Consider the following 6,177-nt stretch of genomic DNA (forward strand, 5'->3'; position numbering starts at 1 on the left):
TTGGAAGAAATACAAGCTGTGGACCTCACCTGGAGGGGAGGTTTTGCAGGTGTGGGGAGGAAGAAAGGCTGGGTGGGAAGGTTCTGGTTGGTGGTGGGGAGGGAGGCTGTCCTTTGTCACTGCCCACCTCGGAGGGCAGAGGTCTCGTGACCATGGGGATCTGGCCTGCCTGAGGAGCTGGAAGGTAAAAAGGAACAGCAGAGACGGATGTTTGGAGGGATTCGGAGACTGGAGAAGCCGACGGCATGAATGCAGGAAATGAAGGCTCAGAGCGAGTCTCTCTGCTCCTCCCTGCAGTGCCCAGAGCTATGGGGGGTCTCGGGGGAACATCGGGGGCCCATGAGAAAGAAAGTGGTGTGGACCCCAAACAAGTGGCAAGATGGATTTAAACGAGGAGCTGCGTGGATTTCACAGGCATCAGGCAACACTGGGTCAGTCTCTCTCACTGCCATACACGTGTGTACACACACATAGACACATGCACACTCGGATCCAGGCACGCAGGCACGGCACATACCACAGACACGTACACTCAGAATGTGGCAGACCTGCATTCACCAACAGATATTATGATTAACCTGCCCGTATAGACACAGACACGGACACACACATGTAGTGCACACACATGTACTCACAGAGGCACACAGACCCACTGCTCTGGGAAGCCGACCCCCACACACTCACAGACCCATTCACACAAACACTGACATACTTGGAAATGTCAACGTGTTCACCCACTCAGGACCCGTCCCACACTGCTAGATGCCGTTGGACACTTTGATTCCCTCAGCCACATGGGCACGCTCACATGTTATCACACAGGAACTCAAAAGCCAGGCAGTCACAGACACACAGATGCAGAAACAGTTTCCCAGCCGGACGCGGTGGCTCACGCCTGTAATCCCAGCATTTGGGGAGGCCGAGGTGGGTGGATCACCTGAAGTCGGGAGTTCGAGACCAGCCTGGCCAACATGGTGAAACCCCATCTGTACTAAAAAAATTAGCTGGGTGTGATGGTGCATGCCTGTAATCCCAGCTACTTGGGAGACTGAGGTAGAAGGAGGAGAATCACTTGAACCCAGGAGGCGGAGGTTGCGGTGAGCTGAGATTGCGCTATTGTACTCCAACCTGGGCAACAAGAGCAAAACCCTGTCTCAAAAAAAAAAAAAAAAAAAAAAAGAAACAGAGTTTCACATCGTCTCCCTGGGTTTTTTTGTTTGCTTGTTTGTTTTTGTTTTTGTTTTTTTTTAGGCAGAGTCTCTGTCACCCAGGCTGGAATACAGTGGTACGATGTCAGCTCACTGCAGCCTCTGCCTCACAGGTTCAAGCGATTCTCGTGCCTCAGCCTCCCGAGTCTTACTTGTATACCCGGCCATCCCTGGGTCTTATTTGCATAGCCTTTCTGGGTGGCCCTGAGGCTTTGGGCAAGTCTATCCCCCACTGAGTCAAAATTTGTTCCCCCCCGAGTGAACACAACCTTTTCTGAACTCCTGTTCCCAGCATCCCCACCATGAGCATTCAGGGTGGCCCCACAGGTAGGGGGAGTCCTCTAGTAACTGAGACAGAACAGGGTGTTCGCTATTATATTTCATCCCAGAGGCCTTCAAACAGCACCTGCAGGGCGAGTCAGTCCCTCTAATTTTAGTAGAGATCGGGTCTCACCATGTTGGCCAGGCTGGTCTTGAACTCCTGACCTCAGGTGATCCACCCACCTCATCCTCCCAAAGTGCTGGGATTACAGGCATGAGCCACCACGCCCGACCCATGTTATTTTATTTTAACACAGATAACTGTCTTTGAGTTAAAGACAGGACTTTGGGGCCCAGAAGAGGCAGGAACTCCAAGGGGCTAAGAGAGGGGAGGCTGGGCCCACAGAGGAGGTCTGGAGGGGAGTGTCCACCATGCTATTTGAGAATCCAGCAGGCAGGGCCTTAAGAGCAGCTCCACGCTCCAAAAAGAGAGAAACTGCCCCAAATGGGCCATCAGGACAGCTCTGGGAAAGGGGCCCCCAAAAAACTCCTTTAAACATCCCTGTTTCACTGACAGGAAGACTTCGGCCCAGAGTGGAGGGGAAACAGAGAAGCATAAGCCTCAAATAGTTAGAATGGTAGCTGAGACCAAATTTTGAGAATTGGAAATGTTTGCATACCATACAAAGAAAATTAGAAAAATATATGGGGATTGGCAAAAAGGCACCCTCTTTCCCCAACACTTTGCCGCCATCTGCTGGAAGAGTATTGTAATGACTATAAAACACCGTGGTGTTGCAGCGCCCCCTAGCGCCATACAGTTGACAGTCACAGAACAGTTCCAAGAGAAATGGTTTTTTTGTTTGTTTGTTTTTTGTTTTTTTTTTTGAGACGGAGTCCCGCTCTGTAGCCCAGGCTGGAATACAGTGGCGCCATCTCGGCTCACTGCAACCTCCGCTTCCTGGGTCCCGGTTCAAGCAATTCTCCAGCCTCAGCCTCCTGAGTATCTGGGATTACAGGCACGTGCCACCATGCCCAGCTAATTTTTTTGTATTTTTAGTAGAGATGGGGTTTCACCATGTTGACCAGGCTGGTGTTACACTCCTGACCTCGTGATCTGCCCGCCTCGACCTCCCAAAATGCTGAGATTACAGGCGTGAGCCACCGCGCCCGGTGGAGAAATCTTAAAAAGACCGCTAACAAAAATGCTTTGAGGCCGGGTGCAGTGGCTCACACCTGTAATCCCAGCACTTTGGGCAGCCGAGGCAGGCAGATCACGTGAGGTCAGGAGTTCGAGACCAGCCTGACCAACATGGTGAACCCTGTCTCTACTAAAAAAACAAAAATTAGCTTGGCCTGGTGGCACACGTCTGTAATCCCAGCTACTTAGGAGGCTTGAACCCAGGAGGCGGAGGCTTCAGTGAGCCGAGATTGCGCCACTGCATTCCAGCCTGGGCGACAGAGCAAGACTCCATCTCACGGGGAAAAACAAAAAGCTTTGAGAATGCACAGCTCTGGGGGAAGTCGTGAGTTTTCTCTTCAGGGGTAAGGTTAGGGAACACTCGTGTACTAAAAAGGGAAAAATCAGATTAACCAGGCAGGATAAATTCTTGCCATCTTAAAATTTTTGTTTGCTAAAAGGGGTCAAAAGCTTTTCCCCAAATATTATTTTAGCATTTGGCATCAAAGGTTTTATTATCTCCCACCGAATACGCTCTATCCTCCTTCCTAGTTGTGTCTCCTCAGGCATATTGCTGCTTCTGTGCCTCAGTTTCCTCATCTGTAAAATGGGGCCGTTGCGAGGACCCCAAGTGCCTGTAAACCGCCTGACACATCAAGTGCTCAATGCTACTGCAAACTGGCTCAGGGCACAGACTCTGCAGCCAGTCAGCTGGTGCTCAAGTCCTGTTCTGCCATTTGCTGGCTGTGTGACTCTGAGCATGTAACTTAACCTCTCTGTACTTCAACTTGCTTATCTGTAAAATGGGCGTCTGAAAAGTGTCTGACTCACTGAGTTAGAATGAAATGTTAATGCGTGTAAACTCTTAGAACAGGGCCAAGGGGCGGGGCATGGAAAATCACCCTGCTGCTCCTCGACTCATCCTGAGATGGGTGCCCACCCCACCCCTCCTGGTCCCCTCAGGTTTTAACTGCTTCCACCCATTTTCCAGTGTCCAAATTCCTCAACCTGTTTCCCCCCATCTGCTGGACCATGGAGATGAGAGCCACGGGAGGGTGTGGGCAGAGGGAACCAGGGGCCCAGTTTCTCCATCTGTGGTGCTGGCCGGGAGGGGTGGGGTGGTGGCCTCTGTCCCTCTGGCTGCCAAGCAACTGACACCCCCCACAGGTGGGAGGCAGGGGCCCCACCCGGTGCTATGGAGGTTAGGTCATCTTTCTGCCTGCCCTGGTGGCCAGAGCTTGGGTCTGTGACCTAATCATGGCCATTGACAGATGGGGGTGGGGGAAGACAGCATGAAAGGGTCCAAGAGAACGACAGGGAGACAGAACTCGGGTCCTTCCTGCCTTGGAGTCTCTGTTCCATCCAGCTGGGCAGATGCCTGGGTCCATCCTGGTCGATGGGGTGGGGAGCACCTAAGACCCCACCTCCCCCCGGTTCTCTGGTCTTTCCTTCACAGCTTCCTTTGTCGGTGGCGAGGCTTCTTAGGACCCCTAATTCATGTCCACGACTCCTGGGAGTCCACATCTGCTCCTGCCAGACCCTGAGACTCCCCGGCAGCCTCCGACACCATTGCTTAGTGTCCACACCTGCCCCCAGCATCTCCCCCACCTCCGTGTGCCTGGCACGTCCCCAGCATGATGACCCTGATCCAAACTGTAACTAGAGTGGTGTCCCCTACTTTAGCAGACTCCCGTGCTCAAGCGATCCACATGCCTCGGCCTCCCCAAGTGCTGGGATCGCAGGCGTGAGCCCCGTGCCCGGCCAGCCCTGGATGTCCATCATCTGCTTCTATGGGCGTCTCTCCGTCACACTCCCTTTTGGAAGTTACTGTTTCTTTTTGGTTCAATTCATTGCCTCTAACTTCAGAGCCCTACTCATGTGTATTTGTCCCCCTTGATTCCCCAAAACTTATCGGCTTACCCAGACCTTCCCCCATTAAATGCTTTCCCTCCCTCCCATGGCCCTTCCATTTCCCCGAGCCCAGCTCTGTGGCGTTGATCTGCTCAAAGTTTTGGTACTCATGGTGGGTGTGCCTAAGTCTCTTCGTTCTGACTTTACTGAGACATTGATCGCCGTAAAGATCCCATCTCTTGCAGCATCTTCTGAGTTTCTCTTCTCGTTTAAAAACTTCCTCCAATAGCCACTTGGAGAAAGATATAATTAGACCCATTCCTCATGGAGATCTTGACATAAAGAAGAAAACCGTACAAAATCCAGAAGAAACCTGAGGGAACTTCCCTGAAACCTGGGTGTAGGGAGAAGTACTGACTCCCACGCCAGCACAATTAAAGAAATACTGATACATTTGGCTTCATAAAAATAAACTTGTACCGTGGCAACAAACCACAAGTGAAGTCTAAAGATAAAAGACAGTCTGGGATATATACTTTCAAATGGTTAAGGTGGTACAGTTTATGTTATGTGCTTTTTACCACAATTTAACAAAAAATGACAGAATGGGGGAAAATGATCTGCAACATACATCACAAGCATGGGGCCTCTGCTGTGTCCCCTCCGCGGCACTCCCACTGGAGAGCCCAGCCAGACCCGACAGGGAGGAGAGGGCAGCCAGTCAGGGAGCACTCTTCAGACACAGGGAGGGAGAGGAGCGTGATCACCACAAACGTCCATGTCAAAGACAAAGAGGGGCTGAGGCAATGTTCCAGATTGCAGGAAATGAAAGAGACAATTGAATGTGTGGCAGGACATTGCTGAGGCACGTGCTACAGCTGGAATGCAGCTGGTTGATTTAAATGTAAACATTAATTGCTCCCTTGAGGGACCCAGCTGCCACGTTGAGAGAAGCTCAGGCCACGTGGAAGCCACACGCAGGCGTTCAAGTGCCGGCCCAGCTAACAGCCCACAGCAACTGCAGTCACAGGAGTGAGCCCCCATGGAGTCCAGCCGGGCGAGTCTTCAGATGCCTCCAGCCCCAAACGCCCCCTGACCACAAATGCCTCAGCCCTCAGTGCGCCCTGCATAGCCAAGCCCAGCCAATCACAGAACTGAGAAGACAGCAAGGCATTCATTGTTTAAGCCGGTGAGGGTTAGGGTGTTTGCTATGCAGCTGTGCAGCACGGCTGTAGCCTGGACTAAAGAAAAGGCTGGCTCCTGGGAGGTCACCTGGGAGCCCTTGGCGTGTCCTCCCTGATAGGAACGTCTCTTTATCTGGGGATCTGGGGCCCTGGGCCACAGTGGACAGTCTATACTAAGGATGTGATTTAGGGTGGGGGCTGTGGGTCTCTCTGGAGGCTACGGTCAGCCACGCGGGGTGAGCAGTCCCCATGACCAATCCCTGAAGAAAACCTTGGATGCAGAGGCCCGGGTGAGCTTCCCTAGGTGGCCACACTCCAGTCCGCTGTCGCATCCATGCAGGGAAAATAAGCGCTGTCCGCACAGCTCCACAGGAGAGGGCAGTGGGACGCTTGTGCCCACCTCTTCCCTCCGCTCATTCTCATCCCCATGTTCTCACTATAATAGGCCCTAACTGTGAGGATAATGGCTATACTGGGTCCTGGGAGACCTCCT

Source organism: Nomascus leucogenys, unplaced genomic scaffold (assembly GCF_006542625.1).
Source record: "Nomascus leucogenys isolate Asia unplaced genomic scaffold, Asia_NLE_v1 Super-Scaffold_241, whole genome shotgun sequence".
Taxonomy (NCBI): Eukaryota; Metazoa; Chordata; class Mammalia; order Primates; family Hylobatidae; genus Nomascus; species Nomascus leucogenys.